Consider the following 26232-nt stretch of genomic DNA (forward strand, 5'->3'; position numbering starts at 1 on the left):
TAAGCAATGAAAAAATTGTTCGGTACAATGCTACATATATTGTATAATCCAGGCTCTTTAAGAAAGAACTGCTTGGCATACAAAGAGGTCTAAAGGAAAATAATAATGAGAGTGGTAGAATTCTGAGTGGAATTCCTCATAATTTTCTGCTAAAATCAAAATTTTCTACAATGAGAACATACTGCTTTATGTGAAAAATCAGAAAACCTTTAAAAACAGTTGATTAAGAAAACACACACACACAGTTTAAGACACCAAGGGTTGGTGAGATTTTATAATAAAGACAATTTTTTATATAACAGAACCAAAATAACATTTTAATACTTAGCCAAAGTCATGTGCTACAACTGAAGTTCTTCATTTACAGTCACAGAGTCTCTCCAGCACATGTGAGGTATCAGAGGTCCTAAGGAAGGATGGACACTGAAGCCTTCCCTTGTCTTCTATATTCGTAGGATCTGTCATGTGTAATATATATATTACTTCTCTTCAGTGTATCTTCTTACATATTTTCAAATGGCAGAGAGAGAACTGAAGATGTTCCCTCATTCCTTACATTCATAAGGCCTCTCTCCACTGTGAGTTCTTATATGTCTAGTGAGGACTGAGCACCAACTAAAGGCTTTCCTACATTCTTTATATTCATAAGGCCTCTCTCCTCTGTAAGCTCTTATATGGCTAGTTGGATGTGAGGACTGGCTAAATGCTTTCCCACACTACTTACATTCATCAGGCCTCTCTCCTCTGTGAGTTCTTATATGGCTAATAACGTGTGAGGTCCAGCTAAAGGTTTTTCCACATTCCTTACATTTATAAGGCTTCTCTCCACTGTGAGTTCTTAAATGTGCAGTGAGGTTTGAGAAATCACGAAAAGATTTCCCACATTCCTTAAAGTTGTAAGGCTGCTCTCCACTGTGAGTTCTTGTATGGTCGATCAGGTATGAGGACTGGCTAAATGCTTTCCCATGTTCCTTACATTTATAAGGCTGCTCTCCACTCTGAGTCCTGATATGGCTCATCAGGTGTGAAGACTGGCTAAAGGTTTTCCCACATTCCTTACATTTATAAGGCTGCCCTCCACTGTGAGTTCTTACACGTTTAGTGAGAAATCAGAAACGACTAAAGGTTTGTCCACATTGCTTACGTTCGTAAGGCCTCTCTCCATCATGACTTCTCGTATGTATAGTGACTGATGAAGCGTAACTAAAGGCTTTCCCACATTTTTTACATTTATAAGGCCTCTCTCCACTGTGAGTTCTTATATGGCCAGTCAGCTTTGAGGACTTACTAAATGCCTTCCCACATTCCTTACATTCACAGGGTCTCACTCCACTGTAAATACTTCTATGTTTACTGAGGGATGAGGAAGAACTAAAGGTCTTTCAATATTCCTTATGATCATAAGGTTGCTTTCCGCTTTGAATTCTGTGTTCAGTGAGAGCTGTGAACTGACCGAAGGGTCTCCCAAATTCCTAACATTCATAAGGCCTCTCTCTGCCATGAGTTTTTATATGTGTAATGAGGAATGATGAACAACTTCAGGTGACACCACATTCCTTACATTGATAAATTTTCATCCCAGTAAGGGTTTCTACACGAGTGCTTAGGTAAGGGAACAGCTGCAGGCTACTCCACATTCCATACACTGATAGGTATTGCAACCAGTGTGAGATGTGACATGGCGTTTAAAAAAAGAATGATTCATGAAAGCTTTTCCACACTCACGGCATTCAGAAGGATTTTCTCTAGCAGGAGTTCCTTTGACGTTGGTAAGGTATGCAATCTTGCTGAAAGGTTTTCCACACTGATTACCTTCTTCCCTTTTCTTTACTTTCCCAGAGGCTCTCAGCTGTATGCCTTTGATCAAAAATAGGCAGAATGCTGTTAGAGTTATGTTTGTTATCATTTCATAATTACATTACACAGTAATTAGGTATGTGTGTATTCTGCCCTGAGTTATCTCATGTTGAATAGGTTGAATCACCTCAAAAAGGTCAATTCCATTACTGTCAGTGTTTCTAAATAATGGGGCTTTCTGATAACTATGTACAAGTGAAATATATTTCAAATACTCAATATCTGATTCATATTTATGGAAATATAGTATTATGAAAATTATGTGAACACACAATTTTAGAGCTAGTTTTATACAAACACACACACACACATAAATGTCATAATACCTTAAGACTCTCTCCTGAGGTGCTGCTCACACTCATATCAATGATAATAACCTGACATACCTCCCTTGATTGTTATGCTGCTCTTCAGTGCCATGGAATTCACAGATTTCTCCTAACATGGTGTACTAGGAGTTATACTTCATGAATTGCATTATTAAATGTTCACTGGACACCATGTGTCCATTATCCACCTGTTGAGAAACTGACCCAATAATTTTTACTGGAGTTTCACAATACGAAACTTTTACGAGGAACAAGGCACCTGGGAGCACAGGAAGATTTTGAGGCATTTGGATGTTCCAGGACTTTGGCAATGGACAAAAGGGTTAACAATTTACTAAAAAATAATTCCTTGACAATTGAAAGTGACAGTGTCATAAACAGGGTGTACCTAGGAAAGCACAGTAGAAAGGTCCTGCAAACAATGCATGGCTGCAATGGTAATGTTAAAAGAGAAATGGGCAAGATCTGTTCCATGAACATAGTAGGCATGAAGGAATAATGGAAACTAAATAACAAACCAAGAGACTTTTTCAAGTTGATTTATTAAAATGTAATTCCCTCCATGCAGGGCTCGTCATCCAAAGGATTCTTGCCTTCCTAGTGTGTCCTGACACCAGGGCTCTGGATAAGTCCTAACTCCACTCTCCTTAGATCTTTCCCTGGGAGAATAAGTGGGTGTGGCTAGCATTGCTATTCATGGGGAAGGCAGATCATGAGGGAAGACAGTGGAGTGCAACATTTCCCTGATATTGGGCCAATATTTTGATCTCCAGAATCTCCATTGATGGACTGGTATGAGTTTATATGCAAACAAAATAATCACACCAAATTTGTAACAAATACAGTAAAACTCTAATGAGGTACCAATCCACAAATCTCTCTGTGTCCAAAGTGACCCCTGAAGCCAACATACACACTTATAATACTTAAATACCCTTAAGGCTATTAACCAGAAAAGAAATACAAACTCAGTTTAATATGTTGATTTTTGCTTTCAGGGGAAAGGCTCTAGAGACTAAGCTCCATGAGGGCAGTGAACATTTGTCATGTGTTCCAATATATTCCTAGTCCTCAACCCAAACCTCGAAACAAGGCCAATTAGTACAATATATTTATTCCCTAATGAAAACGCAAACAAGAAAAGTGGAGTTTTCCTTACCAACCAGGGCCAGGTTCCTGAAGGTTTCCATCATCACACCTCTGTAGAGTTTCCTCAGAGCAAAATCCAGCAAAGCCCACTCTTCCTGGGTAAAGTCCACGGCCACATTCTCAAGTACCATGGAGTCCTAAAACATTCCACGTATTCTGGATCAGCAAGGTATCATCTTTCTCAATGTCTACAAAAGGACATGTAAGGATGTCAGTGCAGGGGAACGGAGAATTCATAGAAGTTTCTATGTTCTGCTCTAGAGTTTGGCCATCAGCCTCTTCCCTTTACTGTCTACATTTACATCCTGACTCCTGGCATCCTATCTCATAGATGTAACAATATTTCTAACACACTGAACTCATCTCGCCATAGTCTGACACTGACCAATTCCCATATCATTTTCTATGGTTCATACCTATGGTCTAGAACAGCCAGAACACAAGGCAGAAGGGACAGAAATCCTCTACAAATGAAAAACCTATTTCTACATTTGGGTCATCATTTCTTTGTAGAAAAAAACAATTTCACTTCCTTCCATAAAACCCACCAAAACATTCAACAAAACATAAAGTAGCATGAGATATTAATAACTAGGAAAACACTGAGGGACTGGTAGTTTTTCCTTGTGTTCCTCACCAGCCACAAGAGGCCTAGGAGCCTGCAGAAGCAAGCTGGCAACCCAGGTCAACAGGAGGTGACAAGACCACTTGCCAAAAAGTGGATATTCTTTCTAAGAATTATAAATTTTTACATGTCTGTTACCAATTTTTCAATAACTCAACATCCTCTCTGGCTCTTTCATGGTGACAGGCAAGGGGATTGATAAGTTATTAGGGCTCAGGTGAGAGACAGAGAACACGAGACCCTAGATCTCCACGTAATTCTCAAACTTTTGAGCCAATTATAAGTGGCTACTTGCTGAACAAATGTACATCCAGAAACCCACATAAGCATGCTCTAATGTTTTAATGTTTTAGGGTGACAAAAACCCCTATTTCTGTAAAGGCCATAATAGCACGCCCTTGTGTTTGCTGACCATGAAGAACAGGTTAAGATTCCCATTTTGTAAGGACATTAACTGAAGTGCAGAGGGTTTAGCAGTTAATGTGCCCATGAATTCTAAGAAACTTACACACCAGCATTGTGGAGGCTCTACTTCAAAATTTTCTCACATCGGCAGCCTCTAAAAGGGACATAGCATATGACTACTTGAACCGTGATGTCTGCAACTACCTGGGCTATATGGTCCCACTAAGGATTAGACTCTGAGAAACAGATTTAATGGATTGGCTTCCACATGCAGTGAGGAGACAAAAAGCTGCTATCTCACACTGCTGATGCTAAAATTGGACTGAGCAGCAGAGGAGCTGCAGAAGAGGAAGGCTCCTCTTGTCAGGGGAGTGGGGGAAGTGGCCTGCTTTAGGTCATCTCTAATCATTCCTGGTACGATGTCCTCAAAACAAGCTTTCATCCTCAGGCAAAATCAGAAAGTCTCCACCATTGCAAGGAACCAGGTTATGTATTTCAAAGTCATCAAAGAGCCTAACACATATCACTACGATATATATTAATGAGAAAATGGTCCATTACCGAGCAACTATAACGTGCGGAAGATTTTGGAAAAAGCATTACACATCAGTTATAATGACTCTATTAAACACACATTATTTGAAATAGGGTCATAGCTGAGGAAACTTACGAGATAATCAATTACTCAGATGCTCACCGTTGCCCAATGAGAATGTGGATGAGCCAGGGTGAGAATGCAGGTCAATTTGCATTTGAAGCCTAAATTCCTCACAACTCCATTTCTGTTCATATGCATACATTTTTGCTGTTATTCTGGCTGTTTCTCTACAATAACATAAATGACCTAGAGCCCGACTGGGCACTGTTCTAGTCATTTTAGTGCTGCTATAACAGAAATATCACAAGTGGATGGTTTTAACAAAGAGAAATTTATTTCTTCACAGTAAAGTAGGCTAAAAGTCCAAATTCAGGGTGTCAGCTCCAAGGGAAGACTTTCTCTCTCTGTCGGCCTTCTCATCAAACTTCCCCTCGACTAGTTGCTTCTCAGGCACAGGAACCTCAGGTCCAAATGATCAGCTCTGCTCCTGGCACTGCCTTCTTGGTGGTATGAGGTCCCGGACTCTCTGCTTGCTTCCCTTCCCTTTTTATCTCTTGAGAGATAAAAGGTGATGCAGGCCACGCCCCAGGGAAATTCCCTTTACATTGGATCAGGGATGTGAACTGGGTAAGGGTGGTGTTACAATTCCACCCTAATCCTTTTAACACAAAATTACAATCACAAAATGGAGGACAACCACATAATGCTAGAAATCATGGCCCAGCCAAACTGATACACAGATTTTGGGGGGGGACATAATTCAATCCATAACAGGCACTATGGCAAGGAGACAAAGGAAACATCCTACTCAATTCAGACAGCACTGAGATCTTCCTCCCAGCAAAGTCCTAGGTCTCAGGTATAATGCTTGCCTTAAGTTTCTTACCCCTGGCTCCTTCATTTAACAAAACTTATTTAGGTAGAATTTACACAGAGTCTACTTCATGCGGGCACAGCAGATAGGACAGTGAAAAAACAGAAATATTCGAATGTTCATAAATCATAAATTCTATGGGTACAGACAATAAATAAACAATATAGATTTCAGATGCTTGTCAACATTAACAAGTCCCAATGTACGGGCACAGGATCCAAAGGTCTCCCAAGACCCTCACGCCCGGCAAAGGGCAGAAATACTGCTTACTCCAAGAAAAGAAGAAAAGCTCATTAGCAATAGGCTAAACATAAATTGGGACACCGGAAAATTAAAAGCAGCATAAATGAAGAGTATAAAGACAGAAACATGAAAATAAAATCAAATTAATGATAGAAAAAAACAGACATATATGGTCTGACATGAAGCTTAGAAGTCATTACGCCTGTCCTTACTGCAAGAAAAAAGCTAAACAAACCTAAAATCAACAACTCTTCTCGGAATGATCAGAGAATTGAAGTCATAGGGCAAATTTCTTCCCCAAAACTGGAGACACAGACAGGCAAATACAGAGAATCACATTTTACAGAAGCAAAAACCCTGGAGGAGAAGCTGCTGCTGAAGCAAACTGAATCGACTAATAGCACCAGACTCACTCTTAGATCTGCTTGAGAGTTAAAAATACTAGAGAGCACAGGGAGCTCCCCCATCCAGCCCCCACCCTCCTCCACCCTCCACTTTCCTGAGTTTTAGTTCCAGGAGCCCTACACCAGGTTCTCATTTTGATGATCAGAGAAAAATCCATCTTGGTTCCAGCAGGGAGAGGGATAAGTAGCTATTTTGAAATACACCCAAAGAATTCTTTTCTTTAAAAAGGTCTGCCCTCAAAGGAAACTATTTCACCAGATCGTAGCCAACTGGAGTTTTAAGAAGAGTCTAAATGACCCAAGGGAAGGGAAATATCCAACTTCAATTCCATCTAGGATTTCTGTCTCACCTAAGGGAAGAGGAGAAGAGCCGAAAAGCACTTGTGAAGGTGCCAACGGTGGAGATCAGGTTTACTAAAAGACTGACATTCAATCATAGGACTACAGAATGCTTCCTCTCCTCCTACACATACACCACCACACCGAGAGGACTCCTGTATAATAAAAAGGGATTCAAACTAAAAGATCTTTAGGTTTAAGATTTTATTTAAGAAGTCTCTAGTAAAGTCCAAAAACAAGACGAGAGAGAAAACCAAAAAAAGACAGGAAATTTTAAAGTTCTTTTAGTTTGAATCCCCTTTTATTTTAGCCCCTCACACCTATAGCTAGGAAACCCTGGTGGCGTAGTGGTTAAGTGCTACGGCTGCTAACCACAGGGTCAGCAGTTCCAATCCGCCAGGCGCCCCTTGGAAACTCTATGGGGCAGTTCTGCTCTGTCCTATAGGGTCGCTATGAGTTGGAATCTACTCGACGGCACTGGTACTGGGTTACCTATAGCTACAACAAACACAGCCTACTTCTAGCCGCATAAACATAAAAAAAAAAAACAGAGCCCTAAAGGCCAATTTACCACTATCTTTTACCCAGTTACATCATATCCACCTTTCTGTTCATCTTTCAACAAAAAATTAAAAGGCAAACTAAAAGACAAAAAGCACAGCTTGAATAGACAAAGCAAGCATCAGAACTAGACTCAGACATGACAGAGAATTTGGAATTATCAGACTGGGCATTTAAAACAACTATGATTCACATAAGGCCTCTCCCAATGGAGAAAGTAGACCACATGCAAGAACAGATGAATAATATGAGTAGAGAGACGCATAGTCTAAGAAAAATCAAAAGGAAATATTAGACATCAAAAACGTCACAGAAATGAAGAATGTATTTAATGGAATCAGCAATAGATTGAACATGGCGTAGGAAAGAGTCAGTGAGTTCAAGACAGGTCAACAGAAACATCCAAAACCGACATGCAAAGAATAAAGAATGAAAAAAAAAGGGAGGAGGGGGCGGAATATCCAAGAACTCTGAAACAAAAGGTATAACATATGGCTGATGAGAATGCCGGAAAGAGAAGTGAAAGAAAATGAAAAAAAGTATTTGAAGTACCAATGGCTAAGAATTTTACAAAATTAATGACAGACACCAAACCACAGACCCAGAAGTTCAAATAACACCAATCAGGATAACACAAAAAATCTACATGGAGACACATTGAAACTGCAGACAAGTAGTTACTATATTGTAAGGTGTATTTCCTCCTCTGGTTTCTTTCATGATTTTTTCTGTCTTTGCTTGTCTAAACCAAAACCAAACCCACTACTGCTGAGTCGATTCTGACTCCTAGCGACCCTATAGGGCAGAGTAGAACTGCCCCATAGAGTTTCCAAGGAGCACCTGGGGAATTCGAACTGCTGACCTTTTGGTTAGCAGCCGTACCATTTAACCACTACTCCACCAGTGTTTCCTTTGCTTGTATGCAGTTTAAAAATAATATGTCTAGGTGTCGATTTTTCGTATTATTCTGAACGATAATAAGAAGTACAATAGACTTGTCTTCAGAAGCCATGCCAGCACAAAGAGAGTAAAGTGAAATATTGACAAACACTGAAATGACAAAAACACCAAATTAGAATTTGTGCCCAGCAAAATTATCCTCTAAAAATGGAGGAAAAATATAACTGTTTTCAGACAACCAAATTTGAGGGAATTTGTCTTGCAAGAAATGTTAAAGGAAGTCCCTCATAAAAAAGGAAAAATGGTATCAGTCAGACGCTTGGATGTATAAAAACAAAGAGCATTACAGAAGGAAGAAATGAAGGTTAAAAAATGTTTTTATCTTTCTTATTTACAATTCATCTAACAGATAACAGCTTGTTAAAAACAATAGTCACAATGGATATGGTGATTACAACTTTTGAACAAATGAAATAAAGGACAGCAATTTTACAAGGGACAGGAGAAAGAAACTTGGAATACTGATATAAGGTACTTTACCTACGAAGTGGTATAGTGTAATTTCAAAGTTGACTTGGATTAGTTATAAATGTATAATGCAAACCCTAGGGTAACAACTAAAATAAATTTTTTAAAAAAGGAAAAAATATATATATAACTGATATGCTAAGTGTGTAGAGAAATGGAATCACAAAATGCTATTTAAAACAAGTGAGGGCAGAAAACAATGACAGAAAAAAAAAGAAGAAAGGACAACAAACAGAAAATAGTAACAAATAAGGTAGACAGTAATAAAAATTTATCAATGATCACTTTGTCTAAATATAACAACTAAAAAACAAAAAGGATTTGGCCACAAGACACCCACTTTATATAAAGACACAAAAATACTAAAAATAAGGGATGGAGAGAAAAGGGACACAAGTCAGCAAGATGGTGACATAAATAGCTCGATGTTCTCCCCTCTGCCAAAAAAAAAAAAAGCAACCCTGCAGAAACAACTTTGTCAGAACTTTAGAAAATTTTAACATAACTGTAACAAGAGATTGAATCCATAATCAACAATTTCCCAAGAATGAAACCACCAAAACCTGATGGCTTCACTGCTGAATTCCATCAAACATTTAAAGAATTCACAGGAACTCTTCTCAAACTCCTTCAAAAACAGACAGTCAGAGAACACCTTCTAACTCATTCTATCAAGGGAACATTATTCTGGTACAAAAGGTAGAGACATGACCAGAAAAGAAAATGACAGACGAATTTACCCCATAAACACCAGCACAAAAATCCTCAACAAAGTACTGGAAAACCAAATATCAAGTGGAGTTTATCCCAGAATGTAAGGATGCTTATACATAAGAAAATCAATATAATATTCCCCATCAATACCATGAAAAAAAAATTCTCAACTGACGAAAAAAAAGTATTTCACAAAATCAAACACCCTTCGATGATACAAAAAAAAAAAAACACTCAACATACTAGTGATGAAAGGGAAATTCTTTAACAGGACACCAGTCATTTATGAAAAACCCACAGCTAACCTCACATTTGATGGTGAAAGAATGAAATCTTTCCCCTAAGATCGAGAACAAGACAAAGACACCTGTTTTCATCACTGTCATTCAATATTGTACTAGATGTTGCAGTCAGAGAAATCAGGCATGAAAAATAAATTGTACCCAAATCTGAAAGGATGCAAAACTACCTACATTTGCAGATGACATGATCATACAGATGGAATGTGCCAAAAAATACATAAGAAAGCTACTAGGCTAATAACGGATTTCAGCAAAGTTATAGGATACAATACTAACACATAAAAATCAGTTGTGTTTGTTCATCAAAGAACTATAAAAAGAAAGTGAAGAAACAAATTGGAAGAAAATTTTTAGAAACCATATGTTGGATAATGGCTTAATATCCACATTATATAAAAACTCCTACAACTCAACAACAAAAAGGCAAAGAACCCAATCAAAAAAAAAAGGGGGCAAAGGACTTGAATAGACATTTCACCAAAGAAGAAATTCAAATGGCCAACAAACACATGAAAAGATATTCAATACCATTAGTAATTTGGAAAATGCAAATCAAAACCACATGAGATATCACTTCATACACACTAAACTGGCTATGATGAAAAAAAAATAAAAAACAGGTGTTGGTGAGGATGTGGAAAAACGAGAAACTTCATCTCTTGCTGGTGGGACTGTAAAATGGTATAGCCACTGTGGAAAGCAATGTGGTGGTTCCTCAAAAAGTTAAACATAAAATCAGTATTAAAAATAAAACCCAAAAGTTACTTTATGATCCAGCAATTCCACTGCTAGGTATATACTCAACAGAACTAAATGCAGAAACACAAATCGATACTTGTACACCAATATTCATTACAGCTCTATCCACAAACGCCCAAAGGGGAAACAGTCTAAATGTCTATCAACACATCTATGGATAAAAAAATGTGGTACAGCCATAAAGAGAAATGAAGTATTGGTACATGCTATAACATGGCTGAACCTTGAAAACATCCTAAGTGAAATAAGTCAGTCACAAAAGGACAATTATTGTATGATCCCACTTATATGAAATACCTAGAAAAGGCAAGTGGATAGATATCAAAGTGTATTACTGGTTAGTTACTTTAGGTAGGTGACAGGGAAGGGGAAAGGAAGACAAAATGCTTAAGGGACCCTGAGCTTCTGTTAAGGGTGGTAGTAAAATGTGGGAATGGTTAATAATGCTGGTTGAACAAACTGATGAACAAAATTAATGTCACTGAACATGTACGTATTTAATGTACATATGGAGATTGTTGTTGTTGTTGTTAGGTGCCGTCTAGTCCATTTCAACTCGTTGCAACCCTACGTACAAAAGAACAAAACACTGCTTGGTCCTGTGCCATCTTCACAATCCTTGCTATGTTTGAACCCACTGTTGCCACCATTGGTCAATCCAACTCATTGAGGGTCTTCTTTTTTGCTGACCCTCTACTGGCAGTTCCCTGTCGATGTACTGCTGCAGCCATTTTTTAATTATCTTCAGCAAAATTTTACTAGCGTGTGATATTAATGACATTGTTCAATAATTTCCACATTCTTTTGGATCATCTTTCTTTGGAATGGGCACAAATTTGGATCTCTTCCAGTGGCTGGCCAACTAGCTGTTTTCCAAATTTCTTGGCATAGACGAGTGAGCACCTCCCGCACTGCATCTGTTTGTTGAAACAATTCTTGAAGCCTTGTTTTTCGCCTAGTTCTTCAATGAAGCTTGGACTTCTTCCTTCAGTACCATCAGTTCCTGATCAGGTTACATCCTGAAACGGTTGAATGTCGACCAATTCTTTTTGGTACACTGACTCTGTGTGTTCTTTCCGTCTTCTTTTGATGCTTTCTGTGTCAATTTTTTGCCCGTAGAATCCTTCAACGTTGTAACTTGAGGCTTGAATTTTTTCCTCAGTCCTTTCAGCCTGAGAAATGCCAAGTGTAACTTCCCTTTTGGCTTTCTACCTCCAGGTCTTTGCACATTTCATTATAATACTGTTTTCTCGAGGCACCCTTTGAAATCTTCTGGTCAGCTCTTTTACTTTATCATTTCTTCCTTTCACTTTAGCTACTCTACATTCCAGAGCAAGTTTCAGAGTCTCTTCTGACATTCATTTTGTTTTTTTCTTTCTTTTAATGTCCTTTTGCTTTTCTCATGTATAATGGCCTTTATGTCACCCCTCAACTCCTGTGGTCTTCAGTCATTAGTGTTCAATGTGTCAAATCCACATCTCCAAATTCAAGTGGGATATACTCAAGGTTGGTACTTTGGCTCTCATGGTCTTGTTTTTTCTTCAGCTTCAACTTGAGCTTGCATATAAGCAGTTAATGGTCTGTTCCATAGTCGGCACCTAGCCTTGTTCTGATTAGTGATATTGAGCTTTCACATTGTATTTTTCCACAGATGTAGTCAATTTGATTCCTGGGCATTCCATCTGGCAAGGTCCACTTTTATAGTCTCTGTTTATGTTGTTGAAAAGGTATTTCCAATGAATAAGTCATTGGTCATGCAAAATTCTATCATGCGATCTCCCGTGTTGCTTCTATCACCAAGGCCAACTACTGACCCTTCTTTGATTCCAACTTTTGCATTCTAATTGCCAGTAGTTATCAATGCATCTTGATTCCATGTTTGATCAATTTCAGACTGCAGAAGCTGGTAAAAATCCACAATTTCTGCATCTTTGGCATTAGTGGTTGGTGTGTAAATTTGAATAATGGTCGCATTAACTGGTCTTCCTTGTGGGTGTACGGATATTACCCTATCACTGACAGCATTGTATTTCACGACAGATCTTGAAATGTTCTTTTTGATGATTAATGCGAGAGGCCATTTCTCTTCAACTTGTCATTCCCAGCATAGTAGACCATATGATTGTCTGATTCAAAATGGCCAATACCAGTCCATTTCAGCTCACTAATTCCTAGGATGTCGATCTTCGAGTATTCCATTTCATTTTTGATAACCTCCAATTTTCCTTGATTCACACTTTGTACATTTCACATTCCGATTACTAATGGATGTTTGCATTTGTTTCTTCACACTTAGAGTCGTGCCACATCAGCAAATGAAGGTCCTGAAAGCTTGACTCCATCCACATCATTAAAGTCTACTCTACTTTAAGGAAGCAGCTCTTTCCCAGTTATATTTTGACTGCCTTCCAACTTGAGGAGCTCATCTTCTGGCAGTATATCAACGTTCCCTGCTATCCGTAAGGTTTTTACTGGCCAATTTTTTCGGAAGTAGATTGCCAGGTTCTTCTTCTCAGTCTGTCTTAGTCTTAGTCTGGTAGCTCCACTGAATCCTGTCCACCATGGGTGACCCTGCTGGTAGAGGCTTCCCTGCTACCCGAAAGTAGTGTTTCTACGAAACCTTTCGTAAGCCGAACTGGCATAAAGCGAAGAAGCAATGACAATTAACTTATACGGAAAAAATTTTTGAATGTTCTCAGACCCAAAAAATAACCTACCAAATCATACCAAATACTTCTGTGTGTAAACAGTACGAATGATGGGTGCAGACAAGTTCAACGCATACACAACGTCTTTATTTCGTTCACCACAATTGAAACGCTGAATTACACATTTTTACACTAGGCTAAGCTCTCTTAGGCTTTTCTGATACCTTAGGACACATCTTGCTAATGGACGCACAAAATAAATTGAGATAAAGCACAGATACTCACGTACCACAATTCAAAGTTATGGTGGCTTTATGCTGAGATGCTGAGTGTAGTTTCCAGGGAAGAAGCTTGGCGACACCATTTTCGCTGCTTGGGGTGCACACTGCCATAACAGCTTGCTGCAAAACAAATGCTGAATGCTGTTTCTGCTTTTCTCCTTTTTTCGTTAAGAGCAAAAATTCTCTTCGGATTTCTTTCAGCAAGCAAAAACAGCTACTGTCATGGATTGAATTATGTCCCCCCAAAAATGTGTGTATCAATTTGGCTGGGCCATGATTCCCAATACTGTCTAACTTTCCTATATGTTGCAAATCCTACCTCTATGATGTTAATAAGGGAGGATGGGTGGCAGTTGTGTTAGTGAGGCAGGACTCAGTCTATAAGACTGGATTGTGTCTTGAGGCAATCTCTTGAGATATAAAAGAAAGAAGCAAGCAGAGAGACGGGGGAGCTCGTACTACCAAGAAAGCAGTGCTGGGAGCAGAGTGTGTCCTTTGGACCCACGGTCCCTGCACAGAGAGGCTCCTAGTCTGGGGGAAGATTGATGAGAAGGCCAACAGAGAGAGAAAGCCTTGCCTGGAGCTGTCACCCTGAATTAGGACTTTTAGCCTACTTTACTGTGAGAAAATAAACTTCTCTTTGTTAAAGCCATCCACTTGTGGTATTTCTGTTACAGCAGCACTAGATAACTAAGACAGACACTAATGTAGGTCTTTTGTAAAAGAGAGATGGCGTAAAGCAAACTTTCAGAAAGCGGGGGATACCTGTATTTGAAATGCCGGTGACGTAGCTTTCAGCATCACAGCAACATGCAAGCCACCACAGTACAACAAACTGACAGATGAGTGGTGGAGTATCAGTATAGGAATACACAAATAGATCCATGGAAAAAAATAAATAGCCCTGGAACTGGCCCACCAACTTACATGGAGCGCTGACTCTCCACAGAGGAAGCACACTACAGGGCACTTCCAAGAACTATAAACACTTCAATATGTGGGGTAGAGTCAACTAATTTCCTAACTGGAGCAATGAATGTATTCCTATGTACTCCACGTGCAAAAATCAGTTCCAAGTAGAGTAGCTTTAAATGTCAAAGGTAAAATTAGAACACTTTTAGAAGTTATAAACAAATGATTTTATGACATCAATAGAGAGAGAAAACAAGAAGACATATGGGAAGAGATCCACAAATTCAATGACGGCATTTTTACACAAATCACATGTACCTTCTATGTTTGTTTGCCAACTGTGCCCTCCCCCAGCAAGGTATCTTCATAAGCATGCTGTGCTAATTTTTTTACAGCAACATGCAAAAAATTGGCACACCATGCTTATGAAAATACCAGGCATGGTCGGCAGACAAACGTAGAAGGTGCACGTTATTTGTGTAAGAATACAGTATATTAAAATTTAGGACTCTTCATCAAAGGAAACAAAAAGTGAACACATACCTAAACTACATACTAGGGGGAAAAATTGCAGTAGATATAAATGAGGCTATTTATTCCCAAACTCGATAAAGAAGCTCTAAAAAGTCACAGAAAGATGAATTAACAGTGGGAAAATATGTACAGCCTTGTCAGTCCTGGAGTACTACAAGATAACTGCAGAATAAACTTAAAGATACCATTTCCTACTGTTACAAAGCAAAAATTAATAAATTTGAGACTCCCTATGGTGGCCAAGCAAATGGAACAAATAAAATGCATATACTTACTTTGTGGAAGAGAAAATTGGTAAAAAAACAACAAAAAATTGTCATTTCCTAATAAATGTAAATTTGGCTATGATCTGCAACTCAGCCATTTCGCCTTACTGGAGCATTATTGTGCACTTATATGTAAAGACAATGAGCACAGCAGCCCTACTCACAAGAGCAAAAACTAAACTTGAAATGATGTAAATCCCCTGAGCTGTACCATGGAGAGGTCAACTGTGGCCAGTTCATGAAGTGGAACACCTACGTGCACAGGAAGATGGGTACACTAGAGCTACAGATACTAACATGTACGAAACTCAGAGACATCATGAGGAAAACAAGTTACCAAAGAACACACACACAGTAATTGCATTTATACAAAACTCAAAAGACTCAAGGGGTAAAGCTGGAATAATGGCAACAACAATAATAAATAATATATATATATACATAGTAGTCACCTCCAGGTTAATGAGTTTAACACAGTCGGAGGCTCTAAGAACATCCCAAGTTTTGCTTGTAATCAAGTGTTTATATTAGTGTTATTAAAATGTTACCTGGAAAGTTCCACGCATTCTTTGTTTATAACATATTTTATCACAGAAAGCTTAAAGAATTATTTAAAACTTGGAAATAAATGTGATTTTCACATACTTAATTTCACCACGTAATCTGACAACCCATTCATTTTGATTTAACTTGTCTTTGGTCCGAAGGGTTTTTATTCCTAAAGTTTTTATGCCTGAATCTTAGAAACTTCCATTTATAAAACACAGCAAGCTTATAAAAGCAAAATGTTGGAAAACTATCCAAACGTCCATTCATGGTGGCGATGTTTTAAAAAAACACCACCAACAACGATACAGGAAAAGCTAAGATCCATCAAATACAGTATTAGGGAGTTTTATAAAATTTTACAGTTAAATTGGCTATGTATTGTTATGAACAGATTTCCAGGATAATTTGTTAACTGTAAAAAGCAAGTATAAATTCTATGCTATCTTTTGTGTAACAAAGTAGGAGAAATAAAAATTTCTAATTCTATTTACATGTATTTACATTAAAAACACTGGCAAGGTAGTTAAGAAAGTTTACAATAAAGCTCATTATCTAAAGGTAGCTAATGGGGGAAAAAAAAGTCTGGATGAGCCAAGAGTAGGAACAAGTCTTCATAAAGTATCCTTTTTAAGTTCACGATGAAATTTGAACTCTGACGGCATTATCTATTGGAAAAATACAATAATTTGGGTAACTAAATTTTACTTTTAAACATGATATAAATCAAATGTGATATGTAATGTGTTTGCAAGGAAATCCCATTCAAATGTATAAAACCACTTAAGATTTAATCACCTAGAGCCTAACCAAAAAAACCAAACCTGTCGCCACTGAGTTGATTCCGACTCGTAGCAACGCCATAGGAAAGAGCAGAACTGCCCCATACGGTTTCCAAGGAGTGGCTGGTAGATTCGAACTGCTGACCTTTTGGTTAGTAGCTGTGGCTCTTAACCACTGTGCTACCAGGGTTCCACCTAGAGCCTAATTGTTATTAAATGATCTAGTGTATCTGTGCAAATCATAAAAATGTAAATCTGAGAGCTCTTTTTAAACACAGTGACCAGAGACATCAGGTTGGACTTCCATTTTACCGCCGTCAGAATGTTTCTAAGATGGTTGGAAGATTTAAAGCATTAGGTGTTCCGGCATGATATGTTAAATGTAATACAGTTTTAAAGCTTCTCAAGATTTAAGTAAGCTTTAGAGTAACTTTTACATCAGCCAATAGGCATTCCTCTGTGTTTGAGAAGTTTTAGATCTACTAAATGGAAACATTCTCGGCAGAAACATAACAACCTGATTCCGAAATTTGCTTCCTGTGGAAACTGTGACCCTGAGAAGTTAAATACAACCATCTCATATCCTGAGTTTTTTTTTTTTTTTTTTTAAGAAAACACACACACACACAGACACTCTTAGATTCTAATCCAAGACTGCGGGGAGCCATAAAATAATTTAGGAGTTTAATACCAGTTCTAGGCAGAGAGAGGCTGGGAGGACAGGGACCTGGATTGGGTATCGTGCTTCTCACACACCTGAAAGCCTCAAGCAAAACCAATACCCACTGGGGAAAAAAATTATGGTTTTGGAGACCCTACACATGATCCACTTGGACTCACTTTCCTGCCTCATTCTTTCAGTGAGATTATGAGAGTACCAAGTCTCACATAGGACCCCATAAAAAGTCATGGTTCTATTCCCGAAGCCAACTCTTCAGACATGGATTTGACTGGACAATGGGTTGGAGATGGATGCTGGTGAGGAGTAAGCTTCTTGGACCAGGTGGATGCTTGAGACTATGTTGGCATCTCCTGGCTGGAGGGGAGATGAGAGGGTGGAGGGGGTTAGAAGCTGGTGAAATGGACACGAAAAGAGAGAGTGGAGGGAGAGAGCGGGCTGTCTCATTAGGGGGAGAGTAACTGGGAGTGTGTAGCAAGGTGTATATCGGTTTTTGTGTGAGAGACTGACTTGATTTGTAAATTTTCACTTAAAGCACAATAAAAATTATTAAAAAAAAAAAAAGTCATGGTTCTTCCCCTAATAACTATCTCTCTCCCACTCTTTACCCCAACACTCGGTGTGAGAGTTGAAGCTATAGTGTTAGAACTGCACAGAAAAGACTGCAGTGCCTGGGGGAAGCCAGGAATACTGTTTGCAGTGATGGGACAAGGATGGCTTGGAGGGCCTGGCACTCAGCCTCCTCAGCCAGAGTTGCTCTATCTTCAGGCACTGCTCAGGAGGTTCTGTCATTCAACACACAGCACCAAGGCCCAGGATGGGGATGGTAATGACCCATGGTGCCAACTTCAGGTCACATAAGGAAGGTGATCCAGGCACTCAAGCCTTAAAAAACCACGTATGTATAGAGGAAGGGCCCTGGACAATGGCACTTTTTAGCATTTAGACCTTGGCCTCTTCTGCCACCTTTTACATCATATAAGAAACACACAGCTGGTAGTACACAGCTGGTCCCCCACAAAATCATAGTTAGCCTCACTCCTTTATACTAAGAATTACCGAGTTCTCTGTGGTACTCACCATTTCTGGGCACCAGCCTCCGGAAGTCTAAGTGAATGTTCTCTCTAGAGCCCCAGAAGCCAGTTAAGGCAATAGTGATGGGAGTAGAAGCAAGGCCACTAGGCAGTTTGGAAGGAGATGAATAATGTTTGGTCTACACAGCCAGTCAGCAGTTGAAATCCTTACTTGTGATTTATAGATACATAAGATGGTCCCTGGAAACCCTGGTGGTGTAGTGGTTAAGTGCTACAGCTGCTAACCAAAGGGCCGGCAGTTCAAATCCACCAGGCGCTCCTTGGAAACTCTATGGGGCAGTTCTACTCTGTCCTATAGGGTCACTATGAGTCGGAATCAACTCGACAGCACTGGGTTTGGTTTTTTTGTTTTGTTTTGTTTTTTAAGATGGTCCCTTAGGTCCCAAGCTGCCTAGACTGGACCAGTTCTTCCCCAGGCACACCTGGAACTTGAAATGGAAGAAGATGGGGTGGGGGGAGGGGTAGACAGCGTTGAGTAAGTACAGAATGACAAGTTCTTGGCTTCAGCTCTTTCCCTGGGCAGGGCTTCTTCCCAGGCTCAAGGAATCCCTCCACCTTGAGATTTGCATTCTTCACACAGCTTTACAGGTTTCAATCTTATGGCAAGGAAATGGCAGATGGAGCAATTTCCTCATTCGAAAGCCTGAGAAACATCCATGCCTGGCCAGGCTAGAAACCTTGAACCTAATTCTCACAGGAATCAGAGGCCCAAGGTTCAGACTGTGGTTTCGCCTGGGTATCTCTGCTCCTTGTAAATCTATATACACATTTATACTTGATATCATCATGGGTAAATTTTCAGGGGGAACATATTTTTTGAGTTTGGTCAATGAATCCATGATTCCTTAATTTTTATTATGTGTAGATAAACTCTCTTTTTTAATTCTCATTTCATTTATACCCTTGTAAAATGTGATCAGTATTTTTTCCGTCATTTTGCAATTAACGTTTCTTTCTTCATGTTGAGATCTTGTCCGCCCCCCTCCCCTTCAGGTACAGACCTACACAGAGGTTGATTTTCTAGAATCTTGTTACTAAGAATAAAATGTATGGTTTTTATTCTACATGGGACTGATGTCATGGGGATATAGGGAGGTACATGGGCATTTCGAAGATTAAATGTCAACCTTAGGCAGTAATAACCTAGAGAAATAAATTGAGAAGCTGCAGTGAGTAAAGAATGGACTCTTTAAAGTGAATGAATCTGGGTCAAGCAGTTATTAAATAAAGAAAATAACAAGACTACTTCTATACAGCAACTCAAGTGAATTACAATTCTAAATATTATAAAAATAGATTATGTCAATGACTTTGGAGTTAGCAATGATTTCTCAAACACGACAATTAAAACTGCACGTTTTGAAATATATGCAGTTGCTACTTGATTTTTTGCTGTTGTTGGTATGTGCCATTGAGTCGGTTCTGACTCATAGCAAGCCCATGCAAAACAAGATGAAACACTGCCCAGTCCTGCCCCATACTCACAAGTGCTATGTTTAAATCCATTGTTGCAGCCACTGTGCCAATCCATCTTCTTGTGGCTCTTCCTCTTTTTCCTGGACCCTCTACTTTAGCAGGCATGATGTCCTTCTCCAGGGACTGATCCCTCCTGATAACATGTTCAAAGTATGTGAGATGTAATCTCACCAGCCTTGCTTCTAAGCAGTATTCTGGTTGTTCTTCTTCCAAAACAGATTTGTTCATTCTTTTGGCAGTCCATGGTATATTCAATATTCTTCACCAACATCACAATTCAAAGGCATCAATTCTTATTAGGTCTTCCTTATTCATTGTCCAGCTTTCACATGCATATGAGGCAACTGAGAACACCAAGGCTTGGGTCAGGCGCACCTCAGTCCTTAAAGTGACATCTTTGCTTTTCAACACTTTAAAGAGGTCTCTTACAGCCATTTTGCCCAACGCAATGCATCTTTTGATTTCTTTACTGCTGCTTCCAAGGAGTTGACTGTGGATCCAAGTAAAATGAAATCCTTGACAACTTCAATCTTTTCTCCATTTATCACGATGTTGCTCATTGGTCCAGTTGTGAGGATTTTGGTTTTCCTTACATTGAGGAGTAATCCACACTGAAAGCTGTCGTCTTTGATCTTCATCAGTAAGTGCTTCAAGTCCTCTTCACTTTCAGCAAGCAAGGTAGTGTCATCTGTATGACGCAGGTTGTTAATGTGTCTTCCTCCAATCCTGATGCCTTGTTTGTCTTCATATAGTCCAGCTTCTCTGATTATTTGTTCAGCATACAGATTGAATAAGTACAGTGAAAAGACAACCCCGATGCACATCTTTCCCGACTTTAAACCATGCGGTATCTCCTTGTTCTATTCAAAGACTGCCTCTTGATCCACGCACAGAGTCCTCATGTGCACAATTAAGTGTTCTGGAATTGCCATTCTCCGTAATGTTATCCGTAATTTGTTATGATCCACACAGTTGAATGCCTTAGCATAGTCAATAAAACACAGGTAAACATCTTTCTGGTATTCTCTGCTTTCAGTCAGGATCCATCTGACATCAGCAATGATACCCCTTGTTCCACGTCCTCTTCCAAATCTTGCTTGAATTTCTATAGCTTTCTGTCGATGTACTGCTGTAATTGCTTTTGAATGATTATCAGCAAAATTTTACTAGCGTGTGATATTAATCACATTGTTCAAAAATTTCCATATTCTGTTGGATCACCCTTTTTTTTGGAATAGGCACAAATATGGATCTCTTCCAGTCAGTTGACCAGGTGGCTGTCCTCCAAATTTCTTGAAATAGACACGTGAGCACCTCCAGCACTGCATCCGTTTGTTGAAGCATCTCAATTGATATTCCATCAATTCCTGGAGGCTTGTCTTTCCCCAATGCCTTCAGAGCAGCTTGGACTTCTTCCTTCAATACTGTCAGTTCTTGATCATATGCTACCTCCTGAAATGGTTGAATGTGACCCAATTCTTTTTGGTACAGTGACTCTCTGTATTTCATCTTCATTTGATGCTTCCTGTGTCATTCAATTTTTTGTCTGTAGAATTCTTCAATATTGCAGCTCAAGGCTTGAATTTTTACTTCAGTTCTTTCACCTTGAGAAATGCCAAGTATGTTCTTCTCTTTTGGTTTTCTAACTCCAAATCTTTGCACATTTCATTATAATACTTTATCTTCTCAAGCTGCCCTTTGAGATCCTCCGATCTACTCTTTTACTTCATTATTTGTTCCTTTTGGTTTAGCTACTGTACATTCAAGAGCAAGTTTCAGAGTCTCTTCTGACATCCATTTTGTCTTTTTTTTTTTCCCCCCTTTTTTCCTGTCTTTTTAATGACCTTTTGCTTTCTTCATGTATGGTGTCCTTGATGTCATCCCACAACTCGTCTGGTCTTTGGTCAATGCATCAAATCTATTCTCGAGTCTCTAAATTCAGGTGAGATATATTCAAGGTTGTTTTTTGGCTCTTATGGACTGTAATCACCTTCAGCTTTAACTTAAACTTGCTTATGAACAATTGATGGTCTGTTCCACAGTCAGCCCCTGGCCTTGTTCTGACTGATAATATTGAGCTTCTCCATCACCTCTTTCCACAGAAGTAGTCAATTTGATTCCTGCGTATTCCATCTGACAAGATCCACATGTATAGTCACCGTTTATGTCGTTGAATAAAGGCATTTTCAAGAAATAAGTCATTGATCTTCTAAAACTGTGTCATGCAATCTCCCGTGTCGTTTCTATCATCAAGGCCACATTTCCAACTACTGATCCTTCTACTTTGTTTCTAACTTTTGCATTCCTATCACCAGTAATAATCAATGCATCTTGACTGCATGTTTGATCAATTTCAGACTGCAGAAGTTGGTGAAAATCTTCAATTTCTTCATCTTTGGCCTTAGTGGTTGGTGCATAAATTTGAATAATATTCATATTAACTGGTCTTCCTGGTAGTCATATGGATATTATCCTATCACTGACAGCGTCGTATTTCTGGATAGATTCTGAAATGTTCTTTTTGATGATTAATGCAATGCCCTTCCTCTTCCATTTGAAATTCCCGGCATAGTAGATCTATGATTGTCCAATTCAAAGTGGCCGATACCAACCCATTTCAGCTCATTAATTCCTAGGATATCGATCTTTATGCATCCCAATTCATTTCTGACGACTTCCAATTTTCCTAGATTCATACTTTGTACATTCTATGCTCCGATTATTAACGGATTTTTGCAGCTGTTTCTTTTCATTTTGAGTTGTGCCACATCAGCAAATGAAGGTCCCGAAAACTTGACTCCATCCAGCTCTTCCCCAGTCATCTTTTAGTGTCTTCCAACCTGGGGGGCTCATCTTCCAGCACTGATATCAAACAGTGTTCCACTGCTATTCATAAGGTTTTCACTGGCTAATTCTTTTCAGAAGTAGACCTCCGGGTCCTTCTTCCTAGTCTGTCTTAGTCTGGAAGCTCAGCTGAAACTTGTCTGCCATGGGTGACCCTGCTGGTATTTGAATACCAGTGGCATGGCATCTAGCATCACAGCAACACGCAAGCCACAGCAGTAGGACAAACTGACAGACGTGTACTAGTCTACATTATTACATTTAAATACAAATATATTCTCTGTATTACAAATGCTATACACATTACTCATCAATTTAGGTTTTACCTCTTCATGTTCAAAGTTATGGCCTATAAATCAACACTTTGCAATAGTTGCACATTTCATATTTATCAAAATAAGAGCGCTTTCTAAAGTAATCATTTTAAAGAATGAGGCACAATCAGCAACACTGTGGTGTGGCTAATCAGGATGTCCTGAAATATTTTGAATACTTCCATAATCCACATCTCTCATTTTGCCCTCATTCCCAATATTTGGTGCTCTAACAACGGAAACATGCTAGTTTTTTAGCAAGAAGCCTTCAACCTATTAAGTGTGGCTATTTGGTAGCAGAAATTATGGTTGACTCACTAGCATCCAATCTGGCACAGATCTTGTCTCAATCTATGCTTAGGATTCTGGAGAAGCACTGGGTGTGTGATCTCTATAAACTGTCTCTGATGTTAACCCTATTCAGCCATATCAGGTTGGCCATACTGTCTCTGGCACAACTGCAGTGGAAATATCTGCCTTAGAGACAAATAAATCCCTGGAAATGTGCCTCTTAACAAACATTTCCCACGTGAAGTGAGGATAAATATGGTCCTAAATGAATGTACTAGATCCTATTCATGTTTCTTAATTCTTCATCTGTTACAGCTCTATAAGGCACTTCCATCCAGTGGATTCCAACTCATAGCGACCCCATAGGGTTTCCAAGACTATAAATCTCTATGGAAGCAAACGGCCACATCTTCCTCCTGCAGAGCCCCTGGTGGTTTTGAACCACTAACCTCTTGGTTAGAAAAACCAAACCTGTTGCCATCCAGTCAATCCTGACTCACAACAACCCTAGAGAATTGGGTAGAAGTGCCCCATAGCGTTGCCAAGGCTGTAAATCTTTACCAAAGCAGACTGCCACAAGTTTTCAGCGGCTCATGGGTTCCAGCCACCCACATTTCGGTTAGCAGCCAGCCCTTAACCACTGCGGCACCGATTAAACTAGAAGGGGAATATGCCTCACAATAACCTTACTTTTTTTTTTATAACCACCAATAACTTAACGGAAGTCCTTGCTTGTTGAGGCACAGAAAAGAAACGAAGCATGGTGCGGGGCAAACTGGAGAAGGTGTGAGCAGGGCATTTAGAGTCAGGCTAACTACCCTGGGTTTTGCTGAGGCTGGTGACTTTTGTATTTCTCCAACTCTCAGATGAAGCGGACACCACTGGTCTCCGCCCACGCTTGTGCGCGCCGACGATTTACACGGTCTTACCTATTCATTCACTGATTTAAGGTTATCCCACCTACCTGGCCGTTCCGATCGTGCAGAAAGCAGCCCCCGGCGGGCGCGGCAGTACTGAGCCGGGGCTATCAGAGCAGGCGCTTCGTTGAGCCGGCAGCCGAAGCCTCCAGGCGAAGTCCGGCTAGTGGACATCCCGCGGTTCCGGAGCATGGAGGGAATGGGGAGAGGCCACGACTGCGCAGGAGAGTGGAGCAACTTCAGCGGAACCCACCGGGCCCTCCGCATCCGGCGGGCTGTACCTGGTACCCGGGAAGTCCAGACGCCCTAGGCGTTGCAAACGTACCTCACGGACCAGCAAGACGACTGCAAACCAAGGCACCCGGCCGCGCACGCGCAGTTCCGTTTCCCTGCTCTGAGGCACTAGGTGCGCGAAGGGTGGGGTTACGTGTGCGGACGCAGAGGGGTTCGCCCAGTGGCCAGGATATTCAGGGACTTGTCCTGGGATTTGGGTTGTATCTATTGTCTGTATATCCTCCATACAGAAAAGCCTTAAACCAAAAAACCCTGATGCCGTTTAGTTAATCATGACGTATAGCAACCCTTTAGGACAAAGTAGAACTGCCCCATAGGGTTTCCAAGGCTGTAATCTTTAGGAAGAAGACTGCCACATCTTTCCCCCCCCCCCCGAGGAGCTGGTGGGTTCCAACCTCAGACCTCTCGGTTACTAGCTGAGTGCTTAACCACTGCACCACCAGGGTTCCTTTGGTGTTTCTTAAATGAGTATATAAGCTTAAACGCAGATTTCAGGAAAGTCTGTGGTGAAGGCAGCTTTAACACCCCTTTCCATATTCTTAGGCTTTGTTGAATACTCTAGAACTCTGTCATCCAATACATTAATCAGTAGCCATATGTGGCTATTTAAATTCATTAGAATTGTAATTTCAACTCTTCAGTGGCAATAGCCACATTTTAAGTACCCAAATAGCTACCAGTGTTCACAGTGTAGAAATAGAATCTATCTTAATCACAGGAAGGAGCCCTGGTGGCTGCAGTTAAGTGCTGGGCTGCTTACCAGAAGGTCGAAAGTTCCCACCAGCTAGCTGCTCCATGGGAGAAAAGTGTGGCAGTCTGCTTCTGAAAAGATTTACAGCCTTGGAATCTCTATGGGGCAGTTCTACTCTGACCTACGAGGTCGTTATGAGTCAGAATTGACTCAACAGCAATGGGGTTTATCAACAGATGAAAAAGAGGCCTTCACCAGAAATCACATTGCTTCTATAAACTATCTGGTCACATTGGTACACTATAACCCAGGGAGTCAGGCATACAAAAATGGGCATCTACCATAAATCACATTGTTATACTGTCTGCTCAGACCAGTATTGCATGTCCCAAAGCCTCAGGCATACAAAAACGCTCTTATTGGGAAGAATATTCCAAAGGCTCAGGGGTCAATTACCTCTCAGGCACCGGCCAAGTTTCAGTCCTGACTACAGGCCCCTCATGAGAGTGTGCAGAGTATGAGCAACCCAGGCTTACTAACTTTTTCTTGCAAAGCCCTCAATGAGCAAGCAGTGTGACAGGACACAGGGAAGAACAGCAAGCAAACTGCACATAGTGCTTGCCCATAGATTTTATGGTCCAATGCGTAGAAGCCCTGCTGGCACAGTGGTTAAGTGCTCAACTGCTAACCTAAAGGTCTAAAGTTCAAAGCCTTCAGCCGTTCAGCAGGAAAAAGATGGTGCAGTCTGCTTCTGTAAAGATTATAGCTTTGGAAACCCTACTCTGTCCTATAGGGCTGTTATGAGTTGGTATTGACTTGATGACAACGGGTTTGGTTTTGGTTTTAGTGTGGAAGACATTTTCAAATTAATTATGAAATACTTGGACATTAATTTTTTTTTTTTTTTTAACCTGAGGGACAGGTTAGACTGCATGAAAGTCAAAGATAGTTAAGATTCAAAGATTTGGTAGAATTTAGCTATATATGTGTTTGGGCAAGATGGATCGTACTAGAGTGGGTTAGACAAAGGGTGTTTCAGGAGGGAGAACAGTGTGCGAATCCCTGGGTCAGCAGAG

The 26232-nt window shown here is 40.0% G+C and overlaps 1 long non-coding RNA gene across 1 annotated transcript; it reads right to left on the bottom strand.

Annotated features, from left to right (window-relative positions):
• Positions 1–246: 246 nt before the first annotated feature.
• LOC126071654 (uncharacterized) lies at positions 247–24361 on the bottom strand. Its single transcript, XR_007516365.1, has 3 exons — positions 24219–24361; positions 3346–3523; positions 247–1857 (listed from the first exon to the last, which is right to left on the bottom strand). It is a non-coding gene; the product is annotated as an uncharacterized LOC126071654 (long non-coding RNA).
• Between the last annotated feature and the right edge of the window lie 1871 nt (positions 24362–26232).

Source organism: Elephas maximus, chromosome 3 (assembly GCF_024166365.1).
Source record: "Elephas maximus indicus isolate mEleMax1 chromosome 3, mEleMax1 primary haplotype, whole genome shotgun sequence".
Lineage (NCBI taxonomy): Eukaryota > Metazoa > Chordata > Mammalia > Proboscidea > Elephantidae > Elephas > Elephas maximus.